The sequence below is a fragment of the Hermetia illucens genome, chromosome 1 (assembly GCF_905115235.1).
Source record: "Hermetia illucens chromosome 1, iHerIll2.2.curated.20191125, whole genome shotgun sequence".
Taxonomy (NCBI): domain Eukaryota; kingdom Metazoa; phylum Arthropoda; class Insecta; order Diptera; family Stratiomyidae; genus Hermetia; species Hermetia illucens.
In genome coordinates this window covers 25827535-25847457 of record NC_051849.1, presented here as the reverse complement: position 1 = coordinate 25847457, position 19923 = coordinate 25827535, and the positions used below count along the sequence as shown (strand labels likewise).

General features: G+C 41.2%; 1 protein-coding gene across 1 annotated transcript in view; it reads left to right on the top strand.

Moving 5' to 3' along the window:
• Positions 1-15507: 15507 nt before the first annotated feature.
• LOC119658193 (semaphorin-2A) overlaps positions 15508-19923 on the top strand; it is a 494571-nt gene continuing 490155 nt past the window's right edge. Inside the window, exon 1 of the mRNA XM_038065472.1 lies at positions 15508-16024. The gene's annotated coding sequence lies outside the window, so the exon portion shown is untranslated. The remainder of the gene's footprint in view (positions 16025-19923) is intronic.

Here is a 19923-nt window from a genome sequence, read left to right as displayed (position 1 = left end):
GTAAATTCATCTCACACTGTTCTTTATTTCGAGTGCAACTTGTGGTCAAACCATTTTCAGTTCTCCTTATATTCTTCTTTTATCAGTTCTCGGTTTTTCTTCATTTTGGTTTTCTTTTTAAGGTTTTTTGTAAACACAAAACCTTATTAAAATCGGTTTACTATCTGACTATCCGTCTGTCCGTCACACGTATTTTTCTAGGAGGCGGTTGTAGCGATTCACACTTAATTTGATAGAAAGGTGGGAACTGTGAACGTTCACGCATATAGTAAGTTACATCCTTTTACGTCGAATTTAAGGAGGAGTCCGCATATATGCAAAGGGGGTTGTACATTTTTTTTCTATCAAATATAGTCATGTGGGGTATTAAATTAAAGGTCTCGCTTAGTACTTGTCGAAGCCGGTCTTAGTTTTGACATTTTTTGGAAAGGTGGGGAATGCGGGTTGAAATTGATCATTTCTTTAATGAAATAGTCTCAGAAATTAATTAACGGAAAAATCTGAAAAAAGTCAAGAGGCTGCCACTGTATGGTGCCTAGGCTCCAAAATACCCTCCACACTGATTCCTATTCAAATAAAGTTAATAATAGTACATTGCTATAATTTTTAGCAATTGGCAGGGAAACCCCGCTTAAGTTCCTCCAAGAACCACGAAAAACCAGCAATGTGGGCTACATTATAGAGTATTATCTTGCTAAATTTGGTGGAAATCGCACTATTACTAACAAAGTTATAAAAGGTCAAAGCTGTCGCTTCTGTGCAAATTCAAGACTTTGAATGTCAATATCACTTGAAAGTGGATATTCTCCCATAATATATGCATATATTACGTGCTACATACTAATGGGACAAATGCACACCCAAATCTCTTTATAAAAGAAATACACAAAACCGTTCATACCTGAAGCGTCTAGCTTCCGGTTTCCCGACTTGTTTCTAGCAAAAACTCACCCAGTTTCCCCCCTTCAGGATATCATTGCCGAACTTATCACTACCGAAACCAGCTAAGCTACCTCGTCTGGGACATCTGTCATCGCCTCTGGTTCAGTCAATATGATGGTTTTCTATGTCGTCCGTGCGGATATATTCACCGCCTAAAACTTGCTCGCCCTCAAGGCAGTCCGGTTCCTCCATGGCTGCGAAAGTATTCGAAGAAAGCTTCACTTTTTTCCTTCCTGCCTTTGGTGACAGCGGGTCCGCCTCCCTAGGCATTTCGTGTACTGTAAGTTTTCCACTCGTTATGGACGCTAGGCCTTGTGGTGGGAACCGGTCTAGCCGGCCTCCCGTCAACGACTCGACCTCATTCCCGTCAAACAATTAACAAGTCGAAAAGGATTTTTTGGTTAAAATGATGGAACTAATATTGAACACTCCTTAAGCACCATCGTTGAATTTTCCGAATATTAAATTAACAACTGATAAGTCAACACAAATGGCCGCAAGTGAGCTTATGTTTTTAACTCGAAGTATCCTTGCTCCACGCAAATAAGCTTGTGATATTTACCTGTAACGACCCTTACTGTCAGAACGAAACATCTCCTTTGCATACACTTTCGAGAAAACATTTTTATATTTTGACATTCCCTAAAAACCGCCTTAGAAATTCTAATCTTCTAAAAAGCAATCCTGCCAGGAGCTATAAATTCTCCTTGAAGATGTTCTCTGCGCCAACACTCCCCCGTATTATTTACCAATATTCTGAACAAGTGAATCTTATCCTCTTCATGCCATCTTACAATGAAGTATATATTCTATGGATCATCAAAACAATCACAAAAACCCAATTAAGGACCCGTTTTGGTGAATTAACAAGAAAGCAGAAAAACCTGAATTACACCAACCCCCAGACAGGTAAAAACGGTTCAACTTCTTCCTAGCGAAATTCATTGTCAGTCCAACGCTTAACGTTACAAATCCGGCATGGAAGAGCGCCTCTCCTTATATCCAAATCGTACAGACGCTTTCCCTAGAAAATGTTTCATTTTCATTTCCACACAACCCTTCCCAGTTCACCTAATAAGTTTTACCTGTAAAAATGGATGGAAATATGCCCTGACGCGGATGAGTTGAAAGGGAGACGAGCACACACTTCCATCCGCTCATACCCATGATCCTGGCGAAGGATAACAGAATGTCCTCAAGTGGTAGTAATAAGGCCAAGATACAAGAGTGTCATTCACGAACTGCAAGTTGCCCAGGAAAGACGTTCTTTCCGTCGAGGGGGTGAATTTTTTGTTCTATTTTTCCGGTAGTTTCGGAGAGACGATATACCCGGGAGCGAGTACTGTATGAGTGCGGTGAATGAATTCTGGACACAGGCAATCCGCCGTGCGTATTGCTCAAATGGAGGGTGCGCACATTTGGCAGAAAGTACAAGGACGTAGATGAATGTCAAGGGGCTGTTGATTTGTTACTGATGAATTATGTATGGTGACCATTGTGCCGTTGAAGCTATTTTTGATTTTATCATTCTTTTTATGCCGATGCTAAAGGTCAAGTAGAAATTTTCGCTCCACCCCACCAAAGGAATTATATTTTTACTGGAGCTGTATGTGTACATGATTTAAATGTATTTGATACCAGCAAAGGTTACCCCAACCCAAAACTAAAACTGCTTCATATTCTGTACAAAACCGCTGTCCTTTCTCAACAAGCGGCTTAATGTTTGCCTACGTTTCCGTAAATGCCATTCATTCAAAACGATCTCAATTACTAGTGATCGACCCCGAAGGTTTCATCCCAATGCCAATATTTAAGCGCAGGTAACAAAAGTCCAGAGTGAACAGCATTTTCGACAAGAATGCTACGCCCCAACGGGGACTTCCACTACAAAAGACAAGAAAGCCTTCCTTCAGAAACCCAATGCAGTCCAGGAGAGGCTTGTGTGATCTGCATGCAATGGTGGGCATGTGGTTTGAAAATACGATCTTGAGGGCCATAATGTGTGGATTCTTGCAGCTTTCACCGCCCGGGTCACTGAGGCCGTATTATTTGATATCAGGGCCCGCCAAATGGCAGATCTCCTCATCCATAATGAAGAACAGGTTATGGGGAGATAGGAGCCCTTAACGAATTGTTGTTGTACAATAGCTGACCACCGAAACATGAGAGTGTGAACTTGTTCTCAAAATAGAACTCAAATATCCGTTCTATCCCTCTGCTGAATCTGAGCAAATTTACTAGACTGGATGGTGTCTCTGATAAATTCGTCCTAACGACGTGGTAGACACTATATTTTCGGCTGCCCAAGCTGCGTAGAGGAGAAAAAAATTTTCCGACACTTCCTTTGCAGTTGCTCAGTTCTGGTTAGAACCAAGTTCCGGCACTAAGTAAACCATACTTTGGGAACCTAAAAGTGATCTCTGATTGTAGCGTGGGGGATTGCTGTTTTTCATAAATGCTACAAAATGGCTCTAATAACCATAACTGGCTAGATTCTGCTTCTTTTGTCCTTCACAACGCAGTCACGGCCTTAAAACTTCCTGGCTCGATGCAACCACTGGTACCTGTTTACCTACCAGTGAAGCCAGAGCAACCCCTTTTGACAAACCCATTTTGCCACGAAAGCTGAAGACACTCCTTGAAACTAATTGAATCAACGGAAATAAACACGTAAACCGATAATGGACTATGTACCTCTTGGATCCCGGAATGTAAAATCCTCGAGTGAGATGAAAAAGAGAGTTGGAGTGACATCCCATGTTGGTCAAACGCTCAATCAATTTGCCATGGATGTTAAGTCCCTTCTCCTCAGCGAGGTACTGCATATGATTCGAATACGACGATGCTTTCTAAAATATAAATATAAAATATAATAATAAAATAAATGCTCCTAATCACGAAGAAAAAAATGGGTTACCAAAAGTGGCATCTACGGTCATCTTGAAATTTGCTGTCATTCACTTTCTTACAACAAAGTATAAATATTGTTAGGATATCTTAACACCTCAAGCGAAAATGAAAACGAGCAACGAGTATCAACAGGGGGGGGGGGGGGGCACAGCCTTTAATAATAATCGTTGGCGCAACAATCCAATTGGATCAGGGCCTTGAAGTGTGTTAGAGCACTTCATTCAAGACTTTAACGGTACACTCCAGCACACTGTAGGAGGCAATGTGGTCAGCATTGCGCTTGCCTTTACGGGGCCAATAATGACAATCGACAACACTTCGTAGGTTTCGTCTCTAGTAGGGATGTTTTCCATATAGCCGCACACACAAAAGAACCTGAGCAGAGGTGGAATTTAGAATCACACAGACCACGTGCTTATTCAAAAAATATGGTCCTCTAGCATCTTCGATGTTCGAGGAGTGAACTGCAAATTTGATCACTACCTAGTGGAGCCACCTATTGGTGCCGCGCATCTACACCGTTCGACCTTATTAAGAGACCAGAGTGTTTCTACCCTGCCAAAGAAATGAATACCCATTTTCATTGACCCAGGCCTAGTTTGGGCCTGATCAAATGAGGCAGATTTAACATGGTTATCATTCGAACTCATATCATGTTTGCGATTGTACATAAAAGAGCGATTAACACTAGTAGCCACTTTTGGTCACACTGCTCCCAAGCCGGAGGTAGGGCAGCACCTGAAGAGTTGCCTCTGCGCTACACGTCACCTTCAGTCACTCTTTTTAATTTTTAGGTACTCAGCTAAAAAAAGAGGGACCCGTGGACCACAAATGTGGAAAAGAGTTTCTTCTCAATTGGTCTGGCCCGACATCAACTGGATGCGAACTTAGCTCCCACAATACTCGAAAAAAAAAACAGAAATAATCTTCTATCAAACAGATGAATAAGGAGGCATTACAGGAACTGGATTCAGTTCTCCCAATATCTCTGTCGATGTTCTACGACTTTTACGTCCGCTGTTTTCCTATTGACCTAAGTAAATTAATTTATAAGCCGCTTTTATTGCAACGATTATACCCGGAGTGGTGTTAGTTCATTTCAGCAGCAAGCTAGCTTACAGTGAAAACTCTTTTGTCTCGCCTTAGCGACCACATTGCCATGCGCATAAGAGAACATTCGATTACTGATAGAAACATACCAAATGAAACCTAAATCCACATGTCAAGGTAAGGGCCCGTCAACATAGTCAATAAGATGTCAGAGCTCGCTTTATATTTACCTCAAAATGTATGTTCTAGACATACCACTTTTTTGGAAAGTTGAGTGGTTGTACCCCTCATCGTATGAGTTACTCTAGTGGCAGATTAAATCGGAGTGGAACCACCATCTACTTGCTTTAGCTCGCACTGGTTTCTCCTTTCTTAGTTTATCAACTTAAAGTTTCGCGGTTTCCCTTTTCGATATATCAAGATATCGAATTGGTGACCCTCAGCGAAAAACCGGGATCTCTGGAGATTCTTATTAAGGCAGACCTAGACCGAATACCGGTTATTGCGAAGTTGATTATGATGATGATGAAGTTTGAAGGTTGGGCTGATTTTCGCCTGAATTTTGAATTTTTACATGTGTAAACGTTATTACTTGGTACCTCTGAAATTGCTTATTCTTCAGTGTACGCTTCCGGCTTTGGCAGACTTTTGCTAATCTGAGACGGTTCTTCAGAGGCAACGAGTATGTACCCAGATTTTCTAAAATTGCGATTTCCATCAGTACCGAGGCAATTCATCAGACGCTGCCTCACCTCTGCCCTGGAAGTAGCGTGACCGAAGTGGCCTTACCCAAGTGGCCTTACCCAAGTGGCTGTATTCAGGCTTAAAACCGGCCGTGAAAACTGAATTTTGTTTGGGAATTGTGGTAGTTCTAAGTTCGACACCTACTGAATGGCAGACTGGGGGGTCCGTTAACCGTCAAAGTAAGTTCTAACTAGTTCAATCCGCCATCAAGTAGGTGGCAGACTTAGGACTCCCCCCATTCAGGGCTGCTTCTTCCACCGTCTTACACTGATGACAAAATCATAACCCCGCTCCTTTCAATGTGGTGGTTTAAGGAGCACTCTCCCTTTAAAAGCGCAATTAGGGTTTTCGTAACCCTTCTTAAGGAGATATAAAACTTCAACTCAAGAGGAGCCCAAAAAGTACTCTGGAAGACGTATTCTTTTTAGAATGTCCTTTTTAAGACTTTACCCACGTTGTTCGACATAATATCAGCAAGTAAAACTTTTCCGATTGTCCATCAAATTTAAACCGTAAACTCCTCAAAAACAATTATCGAGATGAGACCGTGAAGTGTTGATGTTTAACTGAGTCAAACTGGACCATTCCAGGGTAAATATGTAAGAATCAAGATCTAATTAAACAAACTATGTTCTAACGAGCGATGGTTGGGGGAGTTAGAGCCCTAGCCTCTCTCTCTTCGTTGCCCTGGTTCACCCCAGTCGTCATAGATGCTTGCGCTAGTCTGGCTGCTCTGAGTCCAAGGTTTTAAGCGCAATAATAATAAAACTGAAACACTAACTAACTCTGTGGTTGCCCTAAACTCCACAAAGGAGTAAACAAGAAATAAATGAACAAAACGCGTTCCCAAGAGTACCTATTTTTACGTTGAAGCGTCATCTGCATTGCTTGCTGATTTTGGCACATCAGAATTACATCAGTTGGCACGATGTTTACAAGTGTTCTCCTCTCTATGTTTGTATATTGGGAGGAAACTAACAGTGAGTAGATCACCTCGGTGGATCAGTTCACTGAGATATCGTAACCGAGTTTCAAGATGAACAAACTATTCGGCCATCATAAAGTATAATATAGGATACAATTTTATGCCAAAATATGCTTCATTCTGGGAAAATGATCATGACAACTACTTAGACCCCTTCCCCGACTTATCGAGGTGCCATTAATAGCTTTTATGGCAAAGGCATTGCATTATTTCCAAAAGATAATGTGTTTAAAAATCCGAGCCAAAATTAGAAAATAATCAGATGTATAGACAGACAAACAAAACTGAAATCAACAGTGAACTTTTCTGAATTTCCTAGTCCTCTTTATTCTTCGGCACAGAGCTTCCCGATTTGTATAATATTTTCGCTCATCGTCGGAGTACAGGGGCCATATAAAATTTCGAATGAAGAACGCCCTTGCCGTATAGGCCAAGAACCGGTACATGTGCCAATTAAAAGGCAAAAGTGCCATTGGATAAGTCATATTTCAAGAAAAGACGGCAGCGCTATTACTGGCTGTGTCATACAATAAAATCTACTATTCTAGAGGGGGTTGCCTGAAAAGTACGAGGCGTAGTGCAGTAGACGAAGAGCGTAGTCTTCTCTAAAAGACCTTCAAAACACTAAAACACTTCTCTGGAAACCGGACGCAATGTCTCGTCCTTCGCAGCAGTAGCACAAGACGGCCAAAAATACGAATACTAACGATTGCAAACTTATGATTAAGCACTAGACAATCTCTACAATTGATACCGATAGCACTGCTGCGGGCAACAACGTCAGAAGCCCGCGTTACTAAATTTCAACATGTGGCCAACTAGCCGACCCCATTGAATTCAAAGGCTTCATTCACAATATTCACTTCTGACATTGCGGACCCTTAAAAACCCAGAGATTGCCATAACTTCAATCAGGGTCATATACGGTATATTCGTTCTTCAGCTTCAGCAACCAACCATAGGTCCTGATAAAAGTGGTTTACTTAGGAACCACACATACTTTTTGTCGACGGCCCCACATTTAGCTAACTATCTACGTTGCCCCACTTCCGCTCGATTCCCCAGCATTTAATACGAATATCACTAGTGGTAGCAATGAGATTGTCTTCCTGTCGATTATACCGTTTGTCTAATAATTGAAGTACAAAAAATTACTGATTGTTCCTTGCGAGGTGAAGGCAGCATTAATTCCATTTTCAAGGTTTTTCCTCAAAGAAAAGCTTATTAAAATCGATTCAATGTTTGTCTGTCCGTCTATGACAATTGCTGGATAAGCCTACTATCGTACTTCGCTATCCTATCTTCGCAAAAGTCGAGGAAGGACCGCCTTGGCGGTGTCCTTGCCACAAAGTGCGCCAATTGCTTAATCACAATGCCACCGAAAGTTTGCCGACCCATCTTGGCAATGTTCAATGCAGTACCAATCCATCATAAATGTAGGGATAATTGTTATTGTATGACAGCGGATCGCGATTCAAAAGTAAACCTGCATTTTCAAATTAATGATAATCGTTAGCGCAACAATCCATATTGGATTAGGGCCTTGAAGTGTGTTAGAGCACTTCATTCAAGATCGTAACGTAACACAATACCCTATAGGAGGCAATGTGGTCAGCATTGCCCTCGCCCTGACGTCAAAACATGATACAAATCCCACTGCCACCAGTGAGATTCGAACCACGACCTTCCGAACTGCAGCCTTGTGCTCTAACCACGCAGCTATCCGGACATTTTCAAATTACAACTTTTTAATAACTGACAGACACCATTGTATTCAAAGTCTTCATTTTTACCGGAGACACCACAATACTCGCCTCCAGCAATCTATTGGTAATGAGCTATTCCTATTTTTAAATTACCTCAAATCGTCATACCTCTCAGCTGTCTCAGGCAATTCTTGGATTGCAAAGTGATCACCATCATTCCACGCTTTCGTTGTAATCAAGTCCCAATTCACCTCACCACATAAAAACGCTTAACTTCTTTAAGGACATCAAGGAAACCCCCAGATATGGCAATGCCAACACCGTATTGAAAGGTTTAACTTTGCAATGTTTCATCACAGTTGGAATCGTTGATCACCTAATGCAACACGATCTCAGATTAATCTGTATAAAACAAAATTTTTGACGATACCGAGGTTTTTCCTGCCCTGAACTGAGCGATTTAAAGATCTCGGGGCAATGCGATCAGCCAATGGAAAACTGCGTTTTGAAATTACTTCACACATTAATGCAATTTGGATGAAGTGGCGACCCATAACTTTGTGTTCTTTGTGATGGCTCTGACAGTTGGTCGGCTATAAATGACAATGAGCGGCGCCCCGCGATAATCAAGACAAACATGTTACATGACGGCCAAGTAACATGCCTTGATTGTAGCCGAAATGAAGATATCCTCGATCAATATGGCGTTGCCCGGTTGTGGAAAATTGCGAGAGAGGCGTCTTCAATAGTATAGTCGCGTAATTTGCGCTAACGGGAATCCAATAAATTCCTACTTACCTGGTTTCAACGCTCGCTTTCATAGCCTGGTAAATTAATGTTATCATATTAAATCCGGGTTGAATCCTTATTTCGATGTGAAAGTATGGAAAAAGATCCATATGTTAAGCTTAAGGGACCAAATATCCAACTGAAATGACAATTTTCTTGAAAATTAACCGTTAAATGTTGATGGTGCTCAATCGAGCTTTCGAATTTTTTAAGAGAACGATTTATTCTTCACTTATTTTTGTTTGAAGATTAAGGGAGTCCTAATTACGCAGCTAGTTGATGTCGAACCGGACCAATTGGGAAAAAACTTTCTTCTACAGTTGTGGTCCACGGACCCCTCTTTTTTGAGCTAATCCCACAAAAATTCTAAAAGTGACTGACGTTTTCGTTCAGGGCAGAAGCAACCCTTCATACGCTGTCTCACCTCTGCCCTAGTAGCAGCGTGACCGAAAGTAGCTGTAGGTGGTAATCGCTCCTTTATGTACAATCGCAAACACCACATGAGTGCAAATTATAACCAAGTAAAAATCTTTTTATATATTCAGGCCCAAATTAGGCCGAAGCGAAAACAAAAAATTCCCGTCTGAAGAATTGCCTCTGCCCTGAACGAAGCCGTCAGTCACTTTTTGACTTGTTTTTCATTCTTCACGTTTTTATTTGGGCGATATTTTTCGACTCTGGAAAGAAATCCTCTTCTTGATGAGGTACTACCCCGCTATATTGAAAGACAATTAAAAACTAAAGCAAGCGATCGATGCTATGGCAAAAAGTTCGCTCTAGAAACCGATTTTAGATAAGATGCTGCCTACAAAATTTTAATCTAAAATTAGCAGGATCACAAAAGTAGGACACCAATGAAACCTCCCACTCTAAAAACCCAATACAATCCAAATGATCCTTAAGGAAGATGATGTTATTATCAGAATCTCCATACTAGTGGGAAAATATCTTAGTAATGGACAAATATCTTGAATAAATATATACAACTTACAAATAAGTGCTGACTAGTAGAATTTAGGTGCAACCCAACCCAAACAGAAGACAATCATTATCGGCAAGGCTGCCCAAAGCAAGTCTGCGCCATCAGAATACGTCGTCTACAACAATCTCAGTCTGCTGACAGTATCCAGTGGTTATATATCGTGGCCTCCATTCTTTTTGTGGACTTTCTTAAGGCCATGTTTGTCGGGCTCCACCTGCTAGCGTTCTTTTGAAGATTCTGCCGTCGTCCATACACTCAACTTGGTATTTTCAGATGCTTTGTTATTGTGGTTCAAGCTTCACAACAGAACCCCCGGTCTGATGATAGTCCTGTATATTTGGAATTCGGTCCTCCTGCGTACCTTCTTTAATTTCAGGATCGGGATGACCAGTTAAAGACTTAGTTATTCGCTCCCAATTTCGTCGTTTTCTCTCCCATCCTTTTTCAAGTGTATTCCATGTATTGCCATTGTTTTGTCACTGATTTTCTTGCGTTGGGTGTAAATTTTACTTAGATTTCGTTAGCTTCCGTTGCTAAAAACTCCAAATCTAGGAAAGCTTCTTTGTATTAGAATATTGAGCGTACCATGATGTTAATGTCATTCGCATATGCTCTTAGCTGACAATATCCCTTTTCAGATGGCTTGTCCAGAGCTATATTGAAAAGGTTGGAAGTAAGACCGTTTCTTTGCTTCAAGGCCGAGTTTGTGCAGGAGTTTAGTGCCAACTCTCCTTGAATCTTGAACTGCGATTCAGGTTCGTCATTCGTTTGTCAGTTTTGGTAGGGTTTCAAAGTAAGCATTATTTTATACAGTTTGTGAAAATCTACGCTATCGAAAGTTCATTGGAAGTCTATAAAGCTCTAGCGTACATTGTGGTTAAACTTTCAGCTTCTCAAGGACGAGGACGGCTTACGGTTTCGTTTAGAGCAACGGCAACTCCTCAGACACTGCATCATCGCTGCCCTGGGAACAGCATGGCCGGAGCGAACATGATTGCGAATTATGACCAGCGTAAATCCGCCATAGTTCATCCAAAGCTTGCTCGGAATTAGATTTTTTTTTGCTCTCCGTCTGGATCGGTTCAACATCAAGCGGATGTGCGTTTAGGACGCCTCAATCCCCAAACAAACAAAATTTCAGCATTTCTCAAATACTAGGTTCACTGAGAGCAATCGGTCTATTATAGCCCGCCCAATTTAAAAACCATCTTAATACTTACCCACAACCATTGCCAAATACCACCCCAATTTTCTCTCGATGATTTTCGTCAGGATTTGGTATGGCAAACGCAGTCCTAGAACGCCTCTGTAATTGTCGCAGCGGACATTTCCCCCGTTTTATATAAAGGAGATATGTTTTTCATTCAGTTGTCAGGTATTCTTTCATGAATCCAATATCATAACGATCAAACTGATTGGAAGAGTTGTTAAATACGTTTCACCTTTCTCCGATAGCAACATCCGTATTTTACCAACACGAGAGGCTTTGTCACCCCTCTGGTTGAGTAAGGTTACTTCAATCTCATGTAATGATGGTGACTGTGGACAAACTTCATCATTTTCGGGGGTTTCTGAGGTTAATGTTTGGGTGGAGGTTCCCGCTGGAGTAGAAGTCAGCAGCTCCTCCAAGTAGTGAACCCATCTCGTTTTGGCATCATCTGGGTTCTTCGTCTCTGCAAAGATCCGTGTTTTTTCATATGTACCCCCACTTGTTTGACTGATATGTCTATCTCCGCCAAGTTTTGTCACATATTCCGTTGCTACCGAGTTGTTCTTCAAGTTGTGCAATTCGAGTTTTCCAGTCCTGCTTGTCTGTAAAATCTGACATGCGCCGAAATTGTGATAACTCGGAAAAAGAGAAATCCAAAATAATATGAAAATAAACAAATAGAAGAGATCAAGGAAATTTGTCTGGAATGTCGGCGCGGAATGCTAAGACTGGACAGGTGGGTCAATAACAAAGTATAGAGGGTTTATCGAAACTATTCAGCCTCAGTGAGAAGCCTTTAGTTGAAATTCTGGACAGACACACCAAAGTATTATAGAACCTTTCTATTGTGTGCAGTCGAAAGCGAAGTTATTGGGAAAGTTGCTGCAGACGTGTTGAAAATACGATGCAGGCGAGGAACCTGCGCAGTTTTTTCAGATCATGCAACAAATCCCCACAGAGCGACCAGGAGGTGCAATTTTTTTCAAAGTTACACGTGCAGAATGCTGCACATACTAGGTAAATTACCGGGGCCCCCTTCATGCCATTATGCCAGAAGGGCTGTCGAGTTGGATCGAGGAGTTGCAAAGAGCAATTCATTACTACTCGGTAGATGTAGGAGCCTAAATAAATCTCTTTAGTTTAGTAGACTTATAAAGGTTTTGGCGACTCCTTGTTAGTGCATTTATCTGAGGGTACCAACACCTCTGAGATGATTCGCATACGAAGAGGCACCTCCCGAGGGATTCAAGTCTCCTTTGGTTTTGTACAGCCTGTCATGTCCGGTGAGTAATGCTAGAGTGCATCGCTTTGCAATTAAATATGGGGTACGAGCTAAGTACTAACATGACATCAAATAATATGCTAGTGTTCATGAGAAGTCTGTTTCGGATAGTATATATGTTCAGCGAAGATATATGGACGGAATTTGGTTTACGTTAGTGTAGAATCCAAGCCATCCGTAAAGGTCATCACGAGTCGCATACTACACATAGCATTGTCAGCCTCTGTATCCAAACTATAACCGAAACAAACTTCTTCAAATATTTTGGTATTTTGCAAGAAACTCATGCTCGAGTTAATGAAATCACATCTTTCGTGGAATAATCAGGAAAACGTCCATCGTCAGATACGGACTGCTATTGTATAATCAAATTCCGAAAGCATCACCTAAATTATTCCATAGAGTCGATGAACCAGCCTCCGAACATCGAAGACAGAGGTATGGTTAATGTTGCTGTACAATATCACCGATAAGTCAATGTCAATGTCTGTCTGCTTATCTATCCGTACGTCTATTGTTTTATTTTCATCATTGGAAGGCACATAACTTCTGTAAGGTGTCCGGGGCTTAGCTACATAGGCAACATTTTCTTTGCCTTGTGCAGAGACAATCTGACGGTTGAATGCATTTAATAATATGCAATATTCCTTTAATTTCTTCGGTCCTATCACACCTCAACTTTCCCAATTTACCAGTTCCCATCCCTATTTTCCAATTTTAACTATGAACTTCAACATTTAACTTTTAAAATAAGTAATTTAATTTATTTTGCAGAAAACCTAACAACTGGTGACTTTCCCCTAATCTCAAGAATTAATTTACATTTGAACAATACCAAATTTTATTTTGATTTCCCAAATAGTGCACGCCAATGTTGAATGGTGGAGATGTACAATTACCTCGTTTGCTAGTACCTAATTTAGGAGACCACCGTGCTGTTTGTGCAAGCTCCAGCCGTTCTTCTGTTTTTGAACGAGGCATGGGGTGCTGCTGTTTTCATTGAGTATGAACTTTTACTTTCAAGGTCACGTTTAGCGGATTAGTGATTAGCAGAACCGGGACCAGCTGATTGGACGGACAGCTGATCAACTGGACAGGGGATTGGAGTTGAGTGCTGGAGGAAATCGTTTTTGGCTGTTGACTGAAGTAGATCGATTCGGAGTGGTGATGCGTGAGGAGACTGCCGTTGGAAGACGCCCAGATAGAAAAGAACAACAAAAGATACAATGAAAGTGAATTGGGATGGGTTTGTTCGAGTAAAGTCTCGGCAAAGAATAATTTGAATCAAATTATTGCTAATTTCAGGTGCATGTATTGGAAAAAAGATAAGTTTTTCATATGTATTGTTGACATGTTTTGCAATACAGCAGCGATATCTCTCCCTTATTAGATACTACTCTGAGTTGCAATTCATCCAGCGAAAAGTTCTAACATCTAATGCGTTGTTGACGGTCCTTTTTACATTTAGGATTTGATGAATTTGGTTGAACATACGACAGTCCCTTAAGGCCCACGTCCGTTTGTAAATGTTTCCATGTAGGGAAGACGTGGAGTTTTTAACCGAACGAAGTAGACCACTACTGACTATTGTACATACTTATTAGTTTTGTGTTAACTCCGCATTCCTCTATGGCTATCCTCGGATCAAACTTATTCATTTGAAGCCCCTAGTACCAATTGTATATCGTGTGAGGGTTATTCATAGTTTGGTCTTTCTAGGGTACTGTCTTATACGTTCTCGGTTGCTTCAAACTGACAGTTGAAAAATTTTAGCTTTAGATAAATTGCACATAATAGCTCGCTGAAGGGTTTGAAGTGTGTCATAAGATATTTAGGATGTGCACACTGAACTTCATTCAAAACTCTCTGCTTTCCGAATCGTTTCCACTGGAAGGACAACTTATGATCGCGTATAATTTATTGCACACCCGAGCTCTTCCGTTTTGGCAAGAAAAAAGGGCAATGCTGATCGTTGAGACCCAGAAAAATGGCTGATATTTAGATTGCAATGATCAGGGAACTAGCTATAATCACTCACATGTTAGATATCGCCTTCTGTTTGTAGTTAAGTCCAAAATTAATAGACCATTAGCTTAATCCCAACTACAATTTTATTTTATTATGTATATATATATTTCGGGCGCAACTTACTCCCTTCATCAGTACAAAGCTAATACTTAGCTTTGTACTGATGAAGGGAGTAAGTTGCTCCCGAAATATATATATACATAATAAAATAAAATTGTAGTTGGGATTAAGCTAATGGTCTATTAATTTTATAATCACTCAGCTATTCGAAAATAGAAGACGCAGATATACTCCTGCCTGTCTTGCTTTTAGGACAGTGATATCTGTTCACCCATTTACTAAATTTTAGATCTTGACCAAATGATGATCAGAAAGAAGAGGCAAACATTACCGGATTGAAGATTGTAACGATGGAGTTGACTGCTACCAATCTGGCAATCTCTGGATAACCAGATATCTCTGGCTTGAAGGAGTTTCAAAAGAATTATTGGGAACTAAATGGCTCTATTCACATAACAAAATTTACTTCTGTATTCAGATGTCTTGAAGTTATCTCTTTTGCTTGACCTTAAATCATTGCGAAACCACAATACATTGACGGCAAAATCAAATTCTTCCTATTTCTGGATTGTAATATAAACTCCTGCATGACCATTTGCTGCCATTCGTAATCAATTGTGGATTTGTCTTCTCATTTCCCTCAGGTCCTGACAAAACAAAAATCAAATTGAATCAACTTCCTTTCTATCCTAACCGAATCTCCCTTCAATAAAACGAATCGGTTTCCCTCCATTCAGGATATGTGCTCTCCTGCACTGCACCACCCTGGGTTGAAAAAGTCCTTTGAGCGCACGGCCTGGTGCGTTCTCCAGTCTCGAAACGAGTTGCTGGCCGTGTGTCGTTTTTGTGTGCGAATTGCGTTCGGGATAGATTTTTTTGCAAAAAACGCGAATTCTGTGAAAATAGGGCGACTTTGCCCTTCATACTATCGCGTAACTTGGCGAAACACCTTGGCCAAATTTTCATTTCGCGAATAATCTAGCGGAATTTGGTGAATTAAAATCGTTAAGAAAGTTAATATCCTCTCAGTGGTGCCCGTATCGTGTTCGTTTTTCGTGTATTGTCCTATTCGTGTTGTGTTCACCCCGTTCTGCGCACGCGGACTGCAACCCCGTGTGTCAAATGCTTGTCCTGTTAGTGTATCAAATCATATAGGAAAATTTGTTTGTTTGATGGTGTTAGTGTAATATCCTAGTGCAACCAAAACAAAAATAGTAATTAGCATACAAGAAAATTAGTAAACAAAAACTGGCAGTGGCAGTCCCAACGGTAACTAAGAGGCTGCATATGAACCTTGGTAGCCTTCCTGTCTGGAAGTCATTCAACCCCCGGGATTGTAAGTTTCACTCCACTTATATGACATCATTCAGTGTTATTTGCAAGTTCTACTACCCCCATTCAAATTAAGAAAGGACTGATCCTCATTAGATACGCAAAACCAGCTTCACACCTCCGAACTATGAATTTCCTGAAAAAAAGTAGATAACATGAACACAATTCAAACAAAATCCACAGTGGTTCAACCTCTACCCCTCCCCTCTGAAGCACACATAACCTAAATCCTGAAACGTCAAAAAGGATTGGCGCAAAGCCACTCCAATCATTTCCAGCATTTCACCCTGCTGGGCGATTCCCTATGCAAATTTATTAGTTTGAGCGAGTAATTTAGCTTTAGACCGCATTTTGGTCATTTTATATAAAATGGGATCTCCCATCAAAACTCCTTTTTTCCCTGATATCGGATCAAGCTTTTTGTTGCGATTTAGCGTATCCACCCATACATACACACGACTATAGTTGACATTTTCCCGAGGACGATATAATGAATATTTATAGCGATAAATAGAAAGTCGTGAGCGAATTGCTGTTTACATCTGATACGAGTTTTTTGATTTTGTTGATTCAAGGAAAATTGTATGCAAACACCGGACCCGATTTATTCGTTGGAGTGGGGAGGCATGGATTTGTAGGACTGAAAGATTCCAATGTGAGTTCTCCCAAAAACATCATATTCAATATGAATTTCAATTTGCCTGGTTGGATGAATTCCAGCAGAATTTTGGTGCACTTCATTTATCGTCCTTATTGGCTCTTAATATTTATTAGATTGGAATGCGCGAGGGTTTTTAATTTGCTGCTGCAAAAACTACCAAATTTAGGTCAACTGGGTATTTGAGACTTCATTATTAACATTTTTTGATTGGTTGCAGTCCGAATAAATCTACTAATTACCTCAGTCTCAGGTCCAGAGAATCCAGTATTATTCAATCTGCTAAGATAATATCCCTCCTTCCTTAAGGAGCTGCCCATTTAACGTCCTTACCCAACGCTGGCATCACTCCTTCGCGAAAGATACGCCAAACAGGGACCTTTTTCCTAGGAAATAGTAGATTGGTTTTCCTAGTTAGCCCGAATCGATTTCGAGAGTATGAAAAAGAAAATTTGAGAGGATCAGCTTCGAAAACGTGCACACTTCTACAGAAGAGACTACAGCATTGAAGAAGGATACCTTGCATAAGGCAGTGGAGTGAACTAGGTAAGCAAAATAGAGGGAGAACCAGCAGTAATGACAATTGCGGACCATCAAACTAGCAGTTTAACATGATGTGGCCGTTAGAAGTATCCTGTTTGCGCGGACAAAGATCCACGAATAGTCGGGGAGTCCATCCTGGGGAGACCTTTTACAATCAAATTAACCACCTGTAAATCGAAAGCCACCTCCTCTCCGTAACCGGTTGATATTGACCCGGATCACCACTGCGTTAATATAGCGCTTCGGGCTTGAATAACAACCGCCTCAAATCCCCTCTGATAATGTGGAAAGAGTAAACACTGAATCCCTCGATCCTTAACCAACATTTCAGTTTAGCTTCGGCAAGCTTAGGCCTAAAAATTTTAAAGGCGGTCACGCTGCTTCCAGGGCAGAAGTGAGGAGAGTCTGATGAGTTGCCCAAGAATGAGGGTTCCGTGGACTACAACCGTGAAAGCATGTTGCTTTCCAACTAGTCTGGTCCGCCATCAAATTAATGGCGGACTTAAGAATTCATCGATCCTTAAACAAAATATCAGTAAACACTGAACCCATCCGGAACAACATCCCCCGTAATATCTACACATCCATCAAACGTACTGGATATGAAGCATAGAAAACTGAGCTTCACCACCAGCGCAAAAAGATTGTCAATCGGATGTCCAAGGCAGGAAAGTCAGAACAGATGGTTTGCATATCCCGGCATATAAACACGATGGACAAATACGGCATAGAAGAAAAAGTCCCTGCAATTCATCGGCGTAAAACCATAAGTCGCCAGGAGCAGATGGAATTGCATCCGAGCTTTCTAAATAAAGCCTCAAACTTAGAACATAAGTTGACGAATTGAGGCTCTGCTCTAAGTTTGGGGCAGCGAATCTATATGAAACCAGGCATTATCTGTGCCCATAAAAAAAGTCATATATCTCTCCGTCCAATAAGAGAATTTATTGTTTGGACCATGTGCAGTGTGCTAGGCCAAATCATCCCAGCGCATCCAGAGTAAACCAGCAACAGATCAAACAACAACCAGTTACTCAATTTTTCGTCCACTTCAAGGCCGCCTAAGGTATCATAACCAGGGTAAAATTTTACACGTCTGAACTTCATACTGAAAAGCGGAGCTACGAAGTCAAGAATGGAGCGTCGAACAGGGGTGATCTTAGAATGACGAAACCGCGCATTTTCTCATGGAACGTGTGCTCCCTATACAGAAATGGACCTGCCCAAAAGCTAGCCGATATCGTGTTGCGATATAAGGCAGCTGTAACAGGTGTAACGCTGAGATGCGCTGGACAGGAACCAGTTTCCTGGAAAGGGGCCACTACATCATGTAGTATAGTGCGTAAATCATGTGCTTGGAGTAGGTTTCCTAGTTAGCCAAAAAATTAAACCTGCTGTTACAGGCTCCGCTTCAAGAAACCTGGAACAACGACGACCAAACAGACATTTGAGCTGATCTTGGAATGTACGCTCCCTGAACAAACCAGGGGCTGTCAAGGCGTTCCTCCAACAGGTCGAGATTTACAAATTGAGCATGATTGCATTCCAGGAAACATATTGCATTGCTAGCGAAATAAGCGATATGAATTTGCACACAATTTTCAAAAGTGGCAAAACAACGGATCACAAAGAGTTTGGAGTTGCATTAATAATGAGGAAACAACTCAAGCCGACTTCAAATCTATCAACGAAAGGTTGTGTGCGACTCGCAACAGGACTCAGTTTTTAACCTGTGGTTCATCAACGTGCACGCTTCGACTGAAATCAAGGAAGGTGCAGTGAAAGACCAGTTTTATGTACGCCTGGAGACACTGTTTGACTCACTTTAATGCAAAAATCGCAAACGAAAGTTGTCTTCGGTGAAGCACCGGAGGACAAAGCTTACATGAGGAATGCAATGATAACGGTCAACGATTAATTGACTTCGCCAGCAGTAGGAACCTTTTCGTACGCTCCACAATTGCTTCCCACACCGGCGCTTTCACAAACAAACCTAAAAACTAACCAAACTGGCCACGACCTCATTGGTAAAAGATGGGCGCCCAGTGTATTGGATGTACGATTCTATTGAAGAGCGAACTGCGACTCAGGCCATCACTTCGTGAAGGCAACAAATCGGTGCAGAATCTTCTCAGTGCACCAACTGGGTATCAGCACTTCCAAAATGTTCGCGGCTGATTAAATGCTGAGCAATACCACGATGCAAGCATATACACCCACCCTGAAGGAAAACCTACCACCTATGCCACACAATATCAGTAACACAGATGTACACAGGTTCTGGGGAAAACCATCATGAAAGAAGTCGCAGGGAAGGTCGTGGGGTACAAATCCCGGCGAACGCGAATTGACTGGTTTGACGATGAATGCAGTATGTCACTCGTCGCAGAGAAGGGAGCCTGCTGACAATATATAAAACGTGTAACCAAAGCCAAAGAAAGTGTGTGACGAGCTACGGCAAATTTCGAATCGAGTAATTGAAAGTAAGAAACGGGAGTATTTTGACGAGTAGTTGCTGAACACAAATGAAAACCTAGCTAATGGATGTACCAGACAAGCATATAGACTAGTGAATACAATTAAGAACGGTTATCAACTTGAGACTAACCTCTGCAAAGACAAAGATGGAAACATCATCAATGCTGACATGAACAAACGCTGGACATCCTACTTTGAAGAGATTTTTTTTATTTCAAATAATT